Source organism: Panthera leo, chromosome B4, assembly GCF_018350215.1.
Source record: "Panthera leo isolate Ple1 chromosome B4, P.leo_Ple1_pat1.1, whole genome shotgun sequence".
Classification (NCBI taxonomy): domain Eukaryota; kingdom Metazoa; phylum Chordata; class Mammalia; order Carnivora; family Felidae; genus Panthera; species Panthera leo.
Window position 1 is genome coordinate 791,469 of NC_056685.1, and position 20,272 is coordinate 811,740.

The 20,272-nt window shown below is 48.2% G+C and overlaps 1 protein-coding gene across 2 annotated transcripts in view; it reads right to left on the minus strand.

The window, feature by feature from the left end:
- The window catches only part of LARP4B (La ribonucleoprotein 4B), a 104,808-nt gene extending 87,490 nt beyond the window's left edge, over positions 1–17,318 (minus strand). The window contains exons 1-2 of one of the 2 annotated variants that reach the window (XM_042944721.1): positions 17,197–17,318; positions 14,178–14,292 (exon numbers count right to left, since the gene is read on the minus strand). The gene's annotated coding sequence lies outside the window, so the exon portion shown is untranslated. Of the gene's footprint in view, positions 1–4,817; positions 4,857–14,177; positions 14,293–17,196 lie in introns of those variants that run through there. The other variant, XM_042944722.1, reaches the window with a different exon arrangement.
- Positions 17,319–20,272: the final 2,954 nt, after the last annotated feature.

Genomic DNA, 20,272 nt, shown 5'->3' on the forward strand with positions numbered 1-20,272 from the left:
TTCCACTGCATTCATTTCAAGTGAAGATTCTCGTGTCTGTTACACAGGCATGCAACTACTATCCGCAAGTCATTTCCCTACAACCAAGTGAGAGGTGTCTTCAGACACACCTTTTTCCATCCAGTTAGTTTACTAAACATCCACAGAGGGCCCCCAATTTATGTTTCAACATACAAGTTTTCAACTTCACAATGGTGCAGAAGTGATACACATTCAATAGAAGCTGTACCTCAAATTTTGAATTTCCACCTTGTTCCCAGCCAGCAGGCTCCCAGACAGACAGCCCCATGACCGTGAGAGTAACAACTGTACCCACACCGCCATTCTGTTCGTCACTTTCAGTATTCGATGAATGACACAAGAGACAGTCACCACTTCATAATCAAACAGGCTTTGTGTTAGAGCATTTTGCCCAACCGCGGGCTAATGTAAGTGTTCTGAACATGTTTACAGTAAATAAGGCTAAGCTGTGAGGTTCAAGGTTAGGTGTATTAAATACATTTTTGATTTAACATTTTCAACTTACAAGAGGCCTATCAGGACATAAGCCCATCCTAAGTTGAGGAAGATCTGTATGGGGGGCCTGGATCTGAGCTTGGCAAAGAGGTTACAAAAAAAGCATCTCACCCACAAGGAGCTTTACTTAATTAGGGGCTGTGCCTAAGGTGATACAGAAACAGAGAGGAACTAAGCACGACTTTAGAAATTAAGGCAAGGATTCTTGAAGGACTCCTGAAATACCCTTATAAGGATGGATTAAAGAGCAAAGTTAAGAAAAAATAAATTTAAAAAAAGACATTCAATTTCAAGCAAAGAAACTATGGGGAGCAGAGGCAGCACTATCTCCAACATCACGGTCCTGAGGTAGAGGCAGTGGTCAGTTCAGGCCAAGCAAAGGTGGCCTGGCCAGCAAGGAGGATGCAGAAATGCCAAGGCCCCTGGAGCCAGGCCCCTGGGCGTTTCTTATTTAGGCAGGGGACAGTCACAGAGGAGTTTTTAAAAAGGGCCTAACAAACAGGATATGCTTTTAAAGCAGCCTCTAGCCATAGTGTGACTAAAACGGTGTGCTGTAAAAAAGAGATATGTTATTTCTGTCACACAAATACTATCCTAATTTATAAGTTTTTAAACCAAAAAATTTGCATATTAGACTTCATAAAGAACATTTTCAGTGAAGACTAAGTCTCATCTTAAGGATTATCAAAGTCTCCCTAAAAATCAAGTAGCATGCTTTTAAATTTGAGTCAAATTATGAAATGTCCTTCACGTTATACAATTCACTCTGTGACCCAGGTCTCACTACCAGGGAAGTAGGACGGACACTAAAGACAAAATCAAACTGCGACAGGAGATGCAAAAGTGGTGGCATCACTCACCTGCAGCCCTTATTAACTAAGTGAAGGCAGCTTACTAGGAAAATGGTGAAAAGTCAGTTTATGAAAGCATTAAAGGGACAAGAGGGCCTTGGGGGTGGAGGAAGGTAAGAAGGAAAGGAGACATGAGCGGAGTTAATACTTTTCTTACCTGTTCCTAAGGTTAAAGACATTTATTTACATACAGGAAAAACAAAGTGTTAGATCGTTAGCAAAAAAAAAACCAAAAAAACATTTCCACATTGGAATTATCTTCCTTCTAATAAGAGAACCTAATGGTTTTTCACTTTACAATTCCATATTCTAATAAAGAAATTCATTTTCTAGTCAAGGTAACTCCAGGAGAAGTAGAGTAGCTCCAAAGGTATTAGCAAGTACAACAATTAGCAAACAGTCTGAGCTGAACTAAACTACAATCAGATCTGGTGAGTTTTCTCTCTCTCTCAGAAGGCAGTGCCTCATTTACTGTGTACTCTAAAATTAGCTCTGACAAAAAAAGAGAACTCTTTAAAGGAATAAAGTTTTACAAAAGAGCAAAAGCAACAAAGCCCAGCAAGTTTTTAACTATGTATTTTCTATAAAAACTACCTCAGTGTTTGTTTTCTTCTGTCCATAAGAAAAAGGTTCAGTCAATGGCCTTTTAGGAGGAATTACAAGAACACACGGAGATTTTCTGGCATTTACCAAACTGAAAGAAATACTTAAGTACGAGAGAATTCTTTTTTTTTTTATTTTAAAAAAAATTTTTTTTTAATGTTTATTTATTTTTGAGACAGAGAGAGACAGAGCATGAACGGGGGAGGGGCAGAGAGAGAGGGAGACACAGAATCTGAAACAGGCTCCAGGCCCCGAGCTGTCAGCACAGAGCCCGACGCAGGGCTTGAACTCACGGACCGCGAGATCATGACCTGAACTGAAGTCGGCAATTAACTGACTGAGCCACCCAGGGGCCCCAGTACGAGAGAATTCTAAGAGCACAACCATGAGGTTATGCAAGCGTATTTAAAACTTGTGCCTTTAAGGGGAGGGCAATAACAAACACAACTTAAAGTAACATAGATCCATACTGCTTTTAACAATCTCCAGGGACCATCATAAAGAGACCACATGTTACTAAAATTAGAAGACCAAAATTATGATCCCACTTATCACTATGGAAAGTATGAATCCAGCACTACACTTTGAAATAAGAGTGGAAGGAGTCAGGCACTTCGCACTTGGTAAATGGGACCACAGGTCTAGCACTACAAAAACTTGTAAATACTGTTGCAAATCTACTTAACAGGAGTTAAACTACCTGAAGGTACTGTTTATTGTATTACTGTTAACAACCTGGTGCTCCCAACTCGCACTTTTCATATTTTAGACTTACGTTTTATATATGAAGACTGCTTCATACAAACAAGTCACTAAAATGTGTCCACAGAGGTTAAGTATGTATTTGTCAAAACTCATGCTTATTGGTGGAAATCATATTAAGTTCAATAAATTCTCCAACTCTCAACTTCCTTTAAAGCACAATCCCTGGGAACCCTAAATAAAATCACTATCTCCCTGAACATGCTGCCATTTAATTTCATCTACTCTTCCACGAAAACACGTTAAAATGAACGCTAGCACTTGCATTATCATCTATTTTCTCTCTGGCTTCTACTCAAACATAGTGTAACTGCTTTCTCAAAATACACATTTTATCCTCAGAATCTGCTTTCTCTGCCCAGATACATGTGATCAAGCAAAAACAAACAACCAAAACACACCAAAACAAAAACTCTCCAAAGCATTTTTCAATTTTTTATTAAAATTGACAATCACCGAATATTGAAAATAGTAATAAGGTAAACATTTTCAAGTTTTAATAAGAACTTATTATTAATTTCTATTAATAGGTTAATGAATAGTAAAACACCCAACTTGTCACAACAACCCTAAGAGGCTGACATTATTACCCCTTCTAGAGATGGCCAGTGAAGCACCAAGAGGGTAAGTCATTTCCAACCCGTAAGACACCATGCCATTCTTCCATGTAAATAAGTCAAGTCACATTAATGTTTCAAAATACAGGATGAAATTTATCTCTAACCACAGGCAAGTTTCAAAGGGAAATACACAAATCAACTTTATGGTTGAATAATAAATTTGCTAATCTGATGCTTCACTTTAGCAACCCAAGCAAACTCCAGTCGAGAGATCTCTCTTATAGCTTGTTTCATCAAACTGCCTGTCCCTATACTAAATACAGAGGAAAGCGAAAAAGACACAACCATTTCAACTTCTGTAAATTACCCTGACTGTAAATTAGAGGGAGCCGGGCAGGTGGGGAAGTATGGAAATTGCACATTGCTCACACAGTGCACCAGGGAACATCTCTTCCCCTCCCCCCCCCTTTTGCAAAGGACAACTTAGCACCTATTTCAAGTGCATTTTAAATTCTTAACACAACTTAAGAGACCAACTTTATAAATAGCATTAAGAAAAAAAAAAAAACTTTCGAAAGGGAAAGTAATTTGTACACTTACAACATTCGTCTTCGAGTTGGCATTATCCTTTTTTAAAACCCTCACACTTACCAAGTAATTTCCCTGCACAGTGCAGCGAAATCGTTCGGTTTCCTCAGTTATCCAAAACTTCAAACTTCCGTTTAAGATTAGGACAAATTACAGTGCAGCCAGGAAGACGGTGTCGAACGCTTAAGAGTTACCCTACGGATAATTTTCTAGTTGCATCTCATCCAAAATTAAAGGCCGTTTTACATAAAAATAAGAAACGAACATGCAACACAAAACTGCGCCGAAATCTTAAGTTTACGTTCTGATTGGACACGACTGAGACGCAGGTGGTAAGAGACTGCTGACCTGTCCTTTTCACCACAGTGTACCGTGGTCCTAGTTCGAACGCAGGGCATCCTTAGATTTGATTTCTCTCTAATTCCTTCAGAACCCGCCTCTGCTCAAGCCCATCGAGAGGAGAACGGGAGCTCCCCAGACACACCCGGAGCAACAGGATCCCCACTTCCTGGTCCGAATGACCCCGTCCCCTCCCCGCCCGGCCGGCCGCCGGGGCCTGGGCCTGGGCCCGGGGCGGAGGGCAGGGCGAGGCCTCTGCAGTGCGGGCCGGACGGCGGCGCTGGCCCGGCCCCGACCCCCACGCCCCCGGCCCCGACTCCCGGCCCCGACCCCCACGCCCCCGACTCCCACCCCCGACCCCCGCGCCCCGGCCCCGACCCCCGGCCTTGCACCCGGGCCCCGCAGCCCGGCGCGGCCCCGCCACCGCGGCCCTGCCCGCCGCCCGGCCCCGTCCGGCCCGCCCGCCGCCCGCCGCCGCGTCCTCCGGGAAGATGGCGGCCCGTGACAGGCGGGCGCGGCGCGGGTCCGAGGCGGCGGCCCGGCTCCAAGCGGGAAGCGGAGAGGACGGAGCGGCCCGCTCGCCGCCTGCCGCGCTCACCTGTCAGCAGCGCCGCCGCCGCCCGGCCGCCGACCGCCGCAGCCCCGGTGCCCGGCGACCGCGCCACACGCGGACGGGGCCGAGAGGGAGGGGCGGGGAGGGCGCGGCCGGCCCGGACGAGCGGCGGGGGCGGCGCGGCGCGGGCTGGCGGCGGGCGGCGGCGGCTCCTTCCCGTTTCGGGCCCGAAAATGTCTCAACCTCGCGACTCCGGCGCCCCAACGCTCCTTCCCGTTCGCATGAGAACACACAGCTCCCACTTCCGGGGCTCGGCGGAAGTCCCGCCTCGCGCGCCCGCGCACCCGCGCGCCCTCGGACTCAGCGGCCAGGCCCGCCGACTGGCGCTCTACGCCCGGGAGAGCCTCTCGTCATGGCAGCGCGGCGTCCCGATTGGCTGCGTGCGGCGCCCGGCCCTCCCCTCTGCTTCCCGGCCTTTCCGTGCGCGCGCCCCTGCCGGCTGCGCTTGTGATTGGCGCGGGCGCGCACGCAACCCCGCCCCGCCCCTCCGTCCCCTCGGTCCCCACCGCCCCCGCTGCGACTTGAGGAGGCGGCGCCGTAGCGTAGTCCTGCGACCTCCGCCTTGCTAGCAGATGGCCGTCTCCCGGCACCCCGGTCCCCGCCTCCCAAGACCACGACCCCCGACCCCCGACCCCCTCGCCCGAGACCGCGACCCCGTCCCCCCCTCACCCCGGGACCGCGACCCCGTCCCCCCTTCACCCTAGGACCGCGACCCGGTCTCCCCCTCCCCCTGGGATGGCGACCGCGCCCGCAGACCCCTGCCCCTCAGTGCCTGAACAGACACACCCACACACCACTTCTCCCCCCGCTCCCGCCCGGTCCGCCCAGGCGCAGGTTGGGCCCCAGAGAGCCCCGGGGCGCTGGGCGTCAGCTCCGTGCTGCGGGCTCTCTCGGGTCTCGAGTCACATTGTGTCACCCACCCACACCCGTGGTGCGGGGACGGAAGACAAGTGTGTTCACCTCCTTGAAGCCGGCTCCCTACTGAGCACTGATCGTATGGACGTGTGGACGTGGACATTTGAATTAGTCCCATTACAGGAGTTCACACGTACTGAAGGTGTTTTCTGGTCACTGCCCAGCCTGTCCCTGCACCTGTGCTTCCCATTCGTGCTGCGGAGGGACGTGTGCATGCAGGTGTGCGCTTGGACTTCCGCGTCCTCAGGGCCCGGCGCGTCCTCAGGCCCTGGTGTTGGGTGCACTTTGCTGTGTGACCATGTCACCTCCCGGCTCTAAGGAGCTTGCACACTACATAGTGATATTAACGGCAAGACTTTTTTTTTTTTTTTTTTTTTAATGTTTATTTTTGAGAGAGAGAGAGAAGTAACAAAGGAAGGGCAGAGAGCGAGGGAGACACAGAATCCGAGGCAGGCTCCAGGCTCTGAGCTGTCAGCACAGAGCCCCATGCGGGGCTCGAACTTACAAGCTGTGAGATCGTGACCTGAGCCGAAGTCTGACGCTTAACCGACTGAGCCACCCAGATGCCCCTTCATAGCAAGACTTTAAAAATAAAAACCTCCGAGGGCTGAAATTCCCTCCAACACTGAAAGCACTAAGTGTAGCGTTTAAAGCCCCGGGGGCTCAGTCTCGAGCACCCAGCCCTTGATTTCAGCTCAGGTCCAGGGTTTGAGCTCTGTGTGGGGTGTGACAACCAGCTTGGGATTTTCTCTGTCCCTCTGCCCCTGCCCTGCTCACTCACACTCTCTCCCTCTCAGAATAAACTTAAAACACAAAAAAACAAAAACAAAACACGCTTCCCAAGAGCACCGGTGGGGCGGGCGGGGGAGCCTTTCTCAGGTGGGCTCTATGTGCATAACTGCTCCTATAATGTTCTGGACTCAGGCCCCTCCTCTCTGCTGCTGAACTCACCCCTAGGCCCGGTGACGTGGACCTCCTTGGACCAATCAAGAATTCCCTAAAGACGGTGAATTACGCTTTCACCATCTTGCTTATGTCTACATTCAGGCAGACATTACGGTACACAGATAAGTTCCTGAATTACAGAAAAAACCAGGAACCTAAGTGATACGGGGATACTTCATGTTGACATGACATCTCTTATTTTGTACTCACGTTGTGTGATCCTTCCTCGATCAAAATGCTTTTTGTAGATATCACCTCACCCCTGTCAGAATGGCTAAAATCGGGGTGCCTGTGTGGCTCTACTGGTTCACCACGGGACTCTTGATCTCAGCTCAGGCCATCATTTCATGGTTCCCGACAGCATGGAGCCTGCTTGGGATTCTCTCTCTCCCTCCCTCTGCCCCTCCCCCGCTCTCTCTCTCTCAAAATAAATAAACAAACTTGAAAAAAAGAATGATTAAAATCAACAACACAAGAAACAACAGGTGCTGGTGAGGACGCAGAAAAGGGAACCCTCATGCACTGTTGTTGGTGGGAATGCAAACTCGTGCAGCTGCTGTGAAAAACAGTATGGAGTTGCCTCCAAAAGTCAAAAATAGAATTTACCCTACAATCCAGCAATCGCACTCCTAGGTATTTACCCAAAGAATGTGAGAACACTAATTTAAAGGGAGATGTGCACCCTGATGTTTGTAGCGGTGTTATCAACAATAGCCAAACTATGGAGAGAACCCAAGTGTCCATCAACTGATGAATGGATAAAGAAGATGCGGTGTATATACACAATGGAATATTACTCAGTCATAAAAATGAATGAAATCTTGCCATTTGCAACAACGTGGATGGAGCTAGACAGTATAATGGTAAGTGAAATAAGAGAAAGATACCACAGGATTTCACTCACATGTGGAATTTAAGAAACCAAATAAGCAAAGGAAAAAAAGAGGCATAGACAAACCAAGGAACAGACGCTTAACTGTGGAGGACACACTGATGGTCACCAGAGGAGAGTGGGTGGGGGATGGGGGAAATAAGTGATGACGATTAAGAGTACACTTATCAAGAAGAACTGTTGAATTATTATGTTGTACACCTGAAACTGATATAACACTGTGTGAACTGTGTTGGAACTAAAAACAAATAAAATCAAATTTACAAAATAAAAGAAAAACTGTTTTTTTGTTCCCCTATGATTTTTTTGACCTGTGTTTCAAAAGAAACATCCATTTTCACCCTGGAATGTGAGGTTATAACCTAAAACACATTTTTATGGCATCTCTGCTTAGAAAAAATCACTTTTAAAAAACATGTTAGCATAAATATCGCAGCCCATGTACCCTCTCACTTCCCATGTCACACCATTACAAGTTCTACCTATCCTAAGAAATAATTCCTCCCCCTTAGGAAGGTTTTGCTTGCTATTACCTCTCTCCTGACTTGTTTCAATAGCACAGTGGCCAATCTTTTTCCTATATACTCACTCTACCACCCATTGTGCCAACACACATCTCCTTAAAGAGCCTCCTCATCCTCCTCCCCTGATTGTCGGCCCTTGGGGGGAAGTCCAAGTTGTGTTTTATGGACCAGCCTTCACAAATTGGTCCCCATACATCTCTTCCTGCCCCAGAGTTAGACACCTGACCTTCATCACATCCACATGACAAGCATTTCTTAAGACACTGGGATGTCACCGGCTGTAGTCATGAATACAGTACAGGCTTTACACTGTAGGACACACTTTACTGACAATCCTGTTAAACAATGGAGGAGGAGGAGCCTGGCTCCCAGGCGTCTGCTGCCTGCAGAGCTGAGCCTGGAGCCTCATTTCACTTCTGGGCACATGGCTTCTTCAGTGCCCTCCATCTGTATGTATTTTCCTCTGCCTGGAGTGTCCCTTGTCTCTTCCACTTCTGGTAAAATCTAGCTTCATTTTCAAGGTACAGCTCAAATGTCAACCATTTAAATCTTTTCCTCTGAGACAGTTGGCTTCCTTTCTGGGTCCTCATAGCACTCTTACTCATAGCTCTATCAAAGCTGCTAGAACTTGCCATTTACACGCCAGCCAACCCCAACAGTGGTCAGTTGCACAAGGGCAGAAACCATGTGTGATATCTAGCCCCATGTGTGTGGGGTGGCATTGTACCTCCTTAATAAATGTCTGTTGAATTAACCAACAGAAAAAAACAAGATACTTTTCTCTTATTAAAGGCCTGAATTTCAGTGAGTATCTGAGAACATTTTTTTCTTTTATTCTCCCAACATTTCCTGTGAAAAAATAAACACTTTTTCTTCATTGTGTATATCATCATTGAAAATTACATATGTTAGCAAGCTCATTGTGGCTTAAGCACACTGCTCAAACTTTATTCCAAATAATTTAGAACTATTCACTTATTCTTAAGTAAACAAGAACTCACCAGGTACTTGCTCCCCATCAGGGGCTGTGCTAAGTGCTGGGGAGACAGCACAGAGCAGCACAGCACAGGAAGCAGGTGAACAGACATGAAAGGATAAAGAGGGAGAAGGTTACTATGTACCCAGAGAGCAAGCACAGAAGGGGCCAGAGACAGCTTGGAGGAGGAATCAGAGAAAGTGATAAGTAAGCCAAGGCCAAAGAGACCAGAGTAGAGAAGCTGCTGATAAGCATCCCAGCAGGGAGCGGAAGGCCAGTCCAGATCAGAACAGAAGTATTTGACCTGACAAAGCAAAAAGCCTAGTTGATAAGGTGGGTGGAAGGCACAAGAGCCTGGAGGGGCAAACAAGGAAGAATCTCAGGGGTCTTTGTGGTTCACTTAGGATTTCACAGTGAGTGGAGATTTTATTCTGAGGTAAGAGGGGATTCAAAAAAGGTTTTAAGCTTTGGTGGCTCTCTGGCCCCCAAAAGCCACCAAAATAAAAATACAATAAGGAACTAGCTTAGTCAAATTAGGTGGAACTATCACAATGAAAAATACCGGTAATACATTAGAATACATTGGGGGAAATAAAGAATGCATGAGTTTGTACTAAGAAATACCAAATAATGGGTAAGTAAAAAATATACCAGCAATGAGGAGGGAAAAGGGAAAGCTTTCCTTTATGGTAGAATTCTGACTAATAAAGTGAAACATGACCATGTTGGAGCTGTCATGGGGTATATTCTGGCAGGAATCATCGGTAAAGGCTAAAATCATTGGGGGAAGGTTGTTGAGGAACAGGTTATGTTGCCATTTCACAGCTTATCAATTGCTTACACTTAAGTAATTTCAAAGGGGGAAAGGATGTTCTTATACTGGATACATATGGCGGACCCCATCTGACTCAAGTTGAAAGTTGGCTTTCCCAGTAATGGTGGCCTACAAACTCAAAAATTAAGATGTCCATTATCTTCAAAAATATCAAGGTCAGGAATGACAGCAAGAGGTTGAGGGATTTTCCAAACTAAAGGCAACAGAGGAGATATGCAAGTGAATGCAGTGTGTAACTCTAGGCCAGGTGCTCGATCACAGTGACATTTGCTATGATGGACACAGAACTCCAGTATGGCCTCTATCCCAGTCTTATCAGCAAGGTTACGTGTCCTGAATTGGAATGATTTATTAACTTCTTTCACGGCTGTGTAAGAGAATCTCTTTGGTCATAGGAGATATAAACTGAAGTATTTAAGGGTGACTGGTGAAGGTCTCTGCAAGTTTCTCTCAGATGCTTTGGTGAGATGCACACACACACATACACAGAAATACACCTGGTAAATCTAGGTGTAGAATATGTAAGCGGTCACAACTTGTCTGTGAGTTTGAAACTCTTCAAATGGAGATTTTTCCTTTAGAGATATGGATGCATTGGTGAATGATATGATATTATGTCCAGGATTTGCTTCAAAACCATCTAAAGTGGTCAGTAGGAGTATATAAGAAATAATGGGACAGGCTGGTGAGTTGAAAATTGTTGAAGCTCCATAATGGACGCCTCACGATTGGGGCTCTTTAAAAAAAAAAAAAATTAATGTTTATTATTTGAGAGAGAGAGAGAGGGACAGAGAGCAAGCAGGGGAGGGGCAGAGAGAGAGGGAGACGCAGAATCCGAAGCAGACTCCAGGCTCTGAGCTGCTAGCAAAGAGCCTGACGTGGAGCTTGAACCCACAGACCACAAGATTATGATCTGAGCCGAAGTCGGCCGCTTAACTGACTGAGCCACCCAGGTGCTCCAACGATGAGGGTTCTTGAAACTACCCCCCTCTTCTGCATGTGTTTTAAATTCCCCATGATAATAAAAACATGGTGAAGAGATCTTGCATAGTCCATGAACAGGTACTGGTCAAATGCAGTGAAAGCCAAGGACTGCCTCCCGGGGCATGCCACAGCCTTCTGGCTAGAGAAGAGGGTCCTGGGAGAGACCCCTGGGTCTCCAAGCTGGGAAGGCTGGGAGAGTGGGTGGGCATGCCAGCAGGTGCCAGCCTGGAGGGGGGGAGGCCTCAGGGCAAGGAGTGAGGGGAAGGGAGAGTCATACCCCTGAGGGGCCGCAAGGGAGGTGCGGGTTACCTGAGTACAGAATTCTGGAAAGAGGGACTCTCTCTCGAGAAGGTTAGGCAGCATGCTCTGTGACATCCTCAGGCTGGCTCCTGCGTGAAGACACGCAATGATGACCTAGGCTGGCCCTTCAAGACCTCTGCGGTTGGATTTGGGTCTCCCTTGGAAGTAAGCCCAGGTGGCGGAGGGTGCCGCCTGGACCCACAGCCTAGACTCACGCTATTCCCTTCTGGGACAGCGGCCCCACCCAGTGCTGAAAGGCCCAAGTATCAGTCCAGGCCCGGGAAAAGACTGCACTTCGCCATGATTGTCTGCCTGTGGCTTCATACAAGGAAGGACTTGACGAGACACAGACATTCTGAAGACACTTCCCAGCTTGGATGTTTCAGGCAGAGAACTAGACTTAATAAGCATTTGTTTTTTATTATTAACTTAGGAACATTTTAATCTCGCAGACCTGGCAAAGTAGATGTTCTTTTTAACCCGATATTCCTCAACACTCAACTTCTGAAGAAATGAGAGGCATCCCTCCAAGGGGAGAGAGAGCCACTGTCTAGACAGTGCTGCCTGTGTTCCAGGCAGTCATTCCCCTGCCTCGGTGAGCCTCATCCCGCCTGGAGCTGGGGGCCCCGCCCCTTCACGAAGGCTGAGCACAGGTGGCGCCAGGTGCCCGCGGTTGCGCACACAAGTCTGCAGACAAGTGGGCGTGTCCCCTCGCAAATTTCTCTAATGAAGACTCTCTGCCTCATTGTTTTGTGAAATAGACCCCCCACCCAGTCCTCAAAGATGCCCCCCCTGTTGTGAAGAGGGGAGCCCCCAAGTAACAATAGGCTCCGTTTTTAAACATTAACCACAACCACCTGATGGGGCTTGAAATTTCCCCTCCCCGATCGTGGAACCAGCCAGAGTTTCCCCGAGCACACTAAACCACCCGCACCTCTGTGTGTTTCCCCTTCTGTCTCTCCCTTCTTCCTCTGGCCAGTACTCATCCATTCTTTCCAAGACGTAACTCAGACGCTTTGACCTCCTCCAGGAAGACTTCCCGGAATACCCGCCTCCAACCCACTGCCAGCTGATCAGGTCATCATTCATGCTCCCGCCCCACGCGGGGTGAACCTGTAACACAGCTCTCACTGTGAGGCACAGAAACCCCACTTATGGGTGCACTTTATCTTTGGCTTATTATAAACTTCGCAAAGGCAGGAGCTTGATCTTAGAATTTGCACCTTCACCATTTGTCACAGTGACTGGTATTAGTGAATGCTTGCTGAACAGAGATCATCCCAACTTTGCTAACTCACTCACCAGCCTCCTATAAGCTTCTGTCAATTCTTAGTGAGCTACCTTTATTTATTTTTTAAGTTCATTTATTTATTTTGAGAGAGAGAGAGAGACAGAAAGGGGGGGGGAGGGGCAGAGAGAGAGGGAGAGAGAGAGAGAATCCCAGACAGTCTCCACACTGCCAGCACAGAGCCCGATATGGGGATCGAACCCACAAACCGTGAGATCGTGACCTGAGCTGAAGTTGGGCACTTAACGGACTGAGCCCCCCAGGCGCCCCAGAGCTGCCTTTATTTCTAACACCATTCACTACATAAAGCAAATGCAGCAGACATGGAATTCTTATCACTTGTACCTTTTTTTTTTTCTGGATTCCATGGTGACAGCTATTTTTGTTTCTTTGTCTGTTTGTTTTGACAACTTTATAACCTTAGATACCACATGCCAGAGTTGGGTGAATTATACTTTTCCATACATTGGCATTATCACAATGGTGTTTTCCTCTGGATATATTTTAGTCACTCTGACTAGATGTAGGAAACACTGTTTCCTTAATCCACTCAGTGAAACACTTGGGTCTCCTTGGTGACAGGGACAGTTACTGCAGTTGGGAGCTGCCACCTAGCAGGCACTTTCTGTCCATCGTTTTCACCTTCGGTTTCAAAGGATGACACTTGGTGACCTTCCCCCCGCCCAACTCTGGGGGTGTTACTCTCAGAGCACAACACCCACGTACCCATCGGGTGAACAAATGTGGGACACACACACACAAATACGCATTTCAAATCTTTCATTAGGTCAAATATCTGAATTTACACTTTTGTTTAGAATCTTCTCCTCGTCTTTAGGTGTAGAGGGTTTCTCTACCACTCGGGTTCCACTGAAGTCTCATAGTTAATGCCCTTCCCATTATTTTACATACATGAAAAGTGAGCTAATGCAGAGTTTTCATGCTTTTTACAAACACCATGACACACAGTAAGAAATACATTTTAGAGGCGCCTGGGTGGCTCAGTCGGTTGATCATCCAATTCTTGATTTCAGCTCAGGTCACAGTCTCGGTTGGCGGGACTGAGCCCCGAGTCAGGCTCTACACTGACAGCACAGAGCCAGCTTGGGCTCCTCTCTCTCTGCCTCTCCCTCCTTAAAAATAAATAAATACACTTAAAAAAAATAGTCTATTTAAAAAAAAGAAATACATTTTATTTTTTTAATATTTATTTATTTTAGAAAGAGAAACAGAGCAAGAGCGGAGGAGGGGCAGAGAGAGAGAGAGACACAGAATCTGAAGCAGGCTCCAGGCCCCGAGCTGTCAGCACAGAGCCCGATCTGGGACTCAAACTCATGAACTGTGATATCATGACCTGAGTCGAAGTCAGACATTTAACCGACTGAGCCACCCAAGCTCAGGCCTCTAAAAAAAAAGAAATACATTTTATATCACAGCCCACTACACACACACACACACGCAGCAAGAGTCTCATGAAATATTGGTGATGGTAGCACAACACTATCAATGTGGTTAACGTCACTTCAAAATGGTTAAAATGGCACATTTTATATATATCTTGCCACAATTTTTTAAAGCTTCACGAAGTACTATTTATCCTACTTTGTGCAGTGTTCTCTGATGTCCTCTATCATGCTTTACTTTTGTTCATTCTAGTTGCGATATTTAAATCAATTTGTGACTCACCGTGGTCACAACTGCCATTGACTGGTGCACAGCTGAACCGAGTGAGGGTGAGGGAACGGAAGCTTGTTCCTTGGCTTTCACACTGCTCCTGGGGCTCTTTGCTTTTCCAAAGCATCTGAAACAGCATAATTTAAAAAAGTGAATAACACAAACTAATAACTCCCCATACACGCATGTATAATTCACTATGTGTAAAGGCTGAGTTTGGAACCATATTTGGAAAAATATGGCTTAATTGCATAGCTGTAAATTGTATCTTAATTTGCAAATCTTTCTTCCTCGATTTGAAATTTATAAGTATCTGATTCTGTCGGTTCTTGGTTTCATCTGTAGTGCAGACAGTTACCGTACGTGTGTGAACCGGGTGGATTTACTCTGTAGAGACAAACACTCAACTGCTGTGTCCATGGCCTGAGCTGGAGGTCTCTGCCACACACCATTGTTTCGAGACGTTTGGCTGTGACATCACGAAGGGAAAAGAAATGGCAGTATGAGGCAGTGAGGGCAGGGAGAAAGGAGAGAGGTTTCCTCAATGGGGAGGACTGAGCGAGCACCGTGAGAGAGTGGGGAGCCCTGTGCAAGTTGGGCGAGCTGCTCTGTGGCTGTCCTCTGTCATTTCTGTCCACATGACAGACTTCTGTCCAGCCATCCAAAGTGCTTTTATGCAATCATATTAATAATTATCAATAGCATTTCTTTGCCACTTCGGATGCGTCAGGTGTTTCTCACACGCAGGATCTCCTATCCCCACAAGGACACTGGAGTGTAAGTCACCACATCTGTTAAAGGTGAACCCCAGAGATGCACAATCATATGCCCAACATTCCCATGCCAGTGAGTAGACCGCAGACGAGAATTCCAGCGTCTGCGCATTTTCCACAGCCCCAGGGTGTGCAAATCCCATCGTGGAAATTTCATATTTCACTCCGTGGAAACTTATTTGCTGTACCTTCCTTAGCATAACAAAGTGGAAGACAAGTAGTTTTCTACATAAAGAATCAACCAGACGTAGGCACCTGCGGGGCTCAGTAGGTTAAGTGTCTGACTCTTGACTTCGGCTCAGGTCATGATCTCATGGTTCCTGGGTTCGAGCCCTGTGTTGGGCTCTGCACTGACAGCTCAGTGCCTGCTTGGAATTCTCTCCCTCCCTCTCTCTTCCTCTCTCTGCCCCTCCCCTGCTTATGCACACATGTTCCTTTCTCTCTCTCTCTCTCAAAATAAATAAATAGACATTTAAAAAAATTAACCAGGCTTAATATATTGCTCTCTGATAAAATTCAGTTAGTTGTAATACCTTTACTCAGAGAACAATAGCTTCACTTCTCCCCAAAGACATTAATGTGTTCTGTCAGTACAACTCTGGTTATATAACCTTTACTGATGAAGATACAGGTTATTTTATTTTAAGTTTATTTACTTATTTTGAGAGAGAGAGACGCTCAACCTGCTGAGCCACCCAGGCTTCCCAGATACAGGTTATTTTAGGTCTGCTTGAAATTAGAATTCTGTTGAGCACCTGGGTGGCTCATCAGTTAAGCATCCGAGTCTTGATTTCAGCTCAGGTCATGATCTCATGGTTTGTGAGTTTGAGTCCCGAGTCAGGCTTGCTCTGTGCTTGTGATTCTCTCTCCCTATGAGAGAGTGCACCACTTGCACTGTCTCTGTCTCTTTCAAATTAAATACATAAACTTAAAGTTTTTTTAATTAAAAAAATTAGAATTCTTTGTCTTGAGATCACCATATCCTAGCATATTTGCTTAAATGCAGGTGGATGTGGCTTTTCTTGATACGCTCCCCCTTCCTCCCCAAAAAACGGGACCATTCGATGAACACCTGTAAAGCCCCTATTTTGATCTTGAGTATGATGTTATTTGTTAAAGGGTGCACAACAAAATGCTTCTATTTTTGTAGGTAAACAAAAGAAATACTACATATGATACAGGCTATGTTCTCAAAGATATTGCAGTCTTTGGGGGTTAGAGGAGACATTTATGAACCAGACAACGTGTAACAACATGGTAAATAATCAGAAGACAAAATGTGCCAAAAATAAGTGCCATCAATAAGAGGGGTAGACGGAGGGTTAGAAATAAACCTGGTCCCGGTATAGAATTTTTTACAAATGCTGAATTCTATACGGCATTTTGTTACGAAGTTTGGCATTTATATTTACGAGGTCTAGAGGGCTTTGGGGGTTTTGTTGTGTTTTGTTTTGTTTGTACTGTCTTCGTCTGATTTTGATATCGGGAGGATACTAGCCCGTGAAATACTTGTTTCACGAAATGAATTGAGAGATGTCCCCTCCTCTTCTGTCTCCTGGAGGAGATTATGTAGAATTGGAGTTAACTTGAAATGTTTGGTAGGCTGTGGCAGTGGAAATGTCTGGGCTGGAGGCGCTACTATTTGCTGCAAAGTGCTTGCTTTCCCCATGAGGCTTGATGGCGTGGCAGTGAGGGACGCTGCAGGACCGCATCACTTGAAATTGGTACGGACTAACTTGCTGAAGCTTTGACTATTCTCTGAAGTTCCTGCAGTGAGGTAGGTAGTGTTCGTGCGCACATCTTTCCTTTGCCCATCGTATCAATGCTGTGAAATCAAAAGGGCGGGATTATCCTCACCCGTTAACTGTATTTCAGTTCAAGAAACGGGCTCAAAGGTTGAATGACTCATCCGTGCTCACTTAACAAAGCAGGAAGGAGGAAGGGCATTTTGTTTCATGGTGGGTGACCTCCCTGAGCTGTCACTGGAAGAAGCAACTTCTCAAGGCTCTTAGCGATAACACAGGGGCATTCTGCCGGATGTTTAAGCCCAGTAGCAGAAGCACTCCTAGAGACCCTGGTTTGCCCCCTGGTCGTTAAAATTTTGCTCACATCTCACTTGTATGAGACAAAAGGTCTGGCCTCATCTGCTCCCCAAGATGTTTCCCCTTAGGTTAACTCCCCCTGTAAACAAGGCGGCATCTCGCCTCGTCTGATAAGCAGAGAGGGTCACCGGAGGCGGGCAGGAGGCGAGCACTCACTCTGTCCACACACAGCCCGCCCTCGCCCCACGTCTGCCGCCCTTGACAGGGACCTGAGACGACGAGTTAGGAAGACGAGCAGGATGTCCGCAGTTCCAGCTACGCTCAGCGAAACGAGAGAAACCCGGAAGTACCACCTTACCCCACCTCTCCCCCCACCACACTCCCGGAAGTACCACCTTACCCCACCTCTCCCCCCCCCCCCACTCCCGGAAGTACCACCTTACCCCACCTCTCCCCCCACCACACTCCCGGAAGTACCACCTTACACCACCTTGCCCCCCACCAAACCCTCCCGGAAGTACTACCTTAGCCCCCCCCCCCGCCCGTCGCCCCACCCCACACCCGCCGGAAGCACTGCATTACCCCACCTTGACCCCACCGCACGCGGACGCTCAGCCCTACTTTACCTCTTCAGATTTTCTAGATCTCACCCATCCTTCAAAGTGGCGCTCACACCTTACCTGCCTCTGACCGCGATCGTTAACGTGTTGCACGTGCTGCTTTGACGGTTAGCTCTGGGCTTTGGGGATCTGATCCTTCACGAGTTCATTCACTGCGCAGCGCCGTGTGTTGAACGCAGAAGTTTCACAGGCCAGGGTCAGGCCAGGTGGCCTACTCGCCAGGCCCTGGTCACGCCCAGCCACCCCTCCGCAGCCCCTCTCAGCAGCCTGCGATGGACCCCTTCATATTTAGAACTGATTCCTAACCAGCGCAAAGTGAGGTCAGGGAGAAAGGATCCGTTGTGTTTGAGCAATGACTGGCGCTGGCAGGATGGAGGGTGGAAAGTGAGCTGGGGTCTGGGGGCTGCTGGATGGATTCCCTCCCACCACTTTGTATGAACATCTTCAAGTACACGGCCACATGTGCCACCGCCCATGTTCAACTGTGTTTATTCTATACTGTTCTCAGTGGTTTCTACTCACTTCCCCTCATGTGCGTGATTCCTTTTCCACTAAAGCAGCTCAAATGGAAGTCCGTGTGTGAGAAATTCTGGGGCCGGGCCCAGGCCTGGCGCCAAGGCGGGTGGGGTGCGGGGACCCGTGCTCATCTGAGCCCCGCGTGGCAGTGGCCTCGGCCCAGCCTCTCTCTCCACTTCCTGCTGAAGTCAGTCTTGCCCAGAAACCTGGCCTATTTGGCTCCCGCCGCGACACCCTCTGCCAGTCTTCCTCCCCTCCCCGGCCCTCCTTTCCTCCCCTCCTTTCCGGGAACTTGTGACAGTGCCTCCCTGCAGTTTCAAGGACCACACGCTGTCTGTTTTTTGCTGCCCTGACCCATATTCTTGTGGCCCTTTCCCGGGAGGTGTCCGCCTAGGTCAGATCTGAGCACTGCTCACTGGACGCTGGGTCGCACCCTCCTCCCAGACCCTGGTTTCCCCTCGTCCTCAGCTATGCAGGGCCCGTGGCTGTGGCCCCATGTGCTTTGAACTGAACCGGCAGGGGTTTGGACAGGGCAGGAATTCCTCCCAGTGGCCGTAAACATCACGAACGCAGCCGTCTCTCTGTCTCCTTCGTGGCGGTCACCCCAAAATACCTTATTTCCCTTGCTAGACTCGAGCCTCCAGGTGGCATAGAGTGTGTCTTATGTGTTTTAAATCACCCATAGCATCCCACTCATGAGGTGTTCGTGGGGTTTCCTGAATTGGTGGACACGGTTCGCCGGCACGAGTACAGAAGGAGTAGCTGTGGTCGCATGATCTTAGAACGACTGAAGGGTTTGTGATGTGGATTTACTTTTGACTAAGAAGTTCAGGGTCTCCCAGCCACAAAGCAAGCAAGCCTTACCTACGGAAAGGTAGGCAGCGTCCAAAGAAACGGGCACAGACACCGTGAAGAACTCGGGCTGCCAATGGAGCCAGGGCCTGGCCAGGCCAGAGAAGGCCCGAGGCCGGATCGGTAGGACGTGGGGACATTTGCCGCGGTTAGAAGCCTCCAGAACAATGTGATACAACCTGATCTGCGGACCAGGGTCTCGAGTGCAAAACACTTCACTGGACTTTGAAAGGAGCCTTTGTCTCTTCTGAGGTGGCCTGTCAGGCCAGGCTCAGGGACCAGGCAGGGGCCAGTTTCTGTCCCGATGATTGACAGGCAGCGCCTGGCTTTGGGCCGACCCTGGTGCCTCAGGCCAGGCCGCGGTGGCGGGCAGGTGTGGGACATCTGTAGGCCCAGATGAAAGCCCGCACAGAACACCTCTGGAGAGCTCTCTGCCCCACACGTCCCCCACCACAGGCACCTGTGCAGCTCAGCTGGGTGGACCGCCAGTGGCCGCAAGTCTTCACAGATGCCCGGGTCGCATGCGGCCACACTTCTAAGACAGCTCAGTCCAGCCCTGTCGAGACAGCAGGTGTTGGGGAAGGACAGGGAAACAGAGCACTTTGAGGCGGGGACAAGCGTGGTAGCGTGGCTGTGATGTGCCACAGGAGGGGTTGGGTCAGAACACTGTCCCACACCCCGCTCTGCGTGAGGGACATGAAGGACCCTCTCTCCCACGGCCCCTCCTCTGAGAGGACCCAGCTGCCGGCCAGGAATGGCTGCAGGCCACCTCATGCAGCCTGGCGGCCAGGCGTGATGGGCCCAGTGGGGGACACACCGCCCTGCCCTAGCTGCCTGCCATGACAGTGAGCTCGACCAAGTCGCTTACCCTTTCTGCACCTGACTTTGCTCATCTGCAAAATGGGGATCCTAACATCTGCCTCAGCCAGCCGCCCAGGCACCCAAACAAGCCACTGTTGTATCAGCAGTCAAAATCCATCATTACCATTTGTTAGATATTTGGTGTGCTTTTCTTTAAGTTTATATCTTTATATCTTTATTAATTTATATATTATATATAATAAACATATATATATATATATATATATATATATATATATATATATCTCCTATATATTTATTTTAAAGTTTATATCCACGCAAGTGGAGGACGGGTGGGGCGGGGGGGGGGGGGGGCAGACAGAGGATCTGAAGTGGGGTCTCCGCTGACACAGGGTCTCTGCTGACGTGGGGCTTGAACTCACAAACTATGACATCCTGACCTGAGCTGAAGTTGGATACTTAACCAACTGAGCCACCCAGGC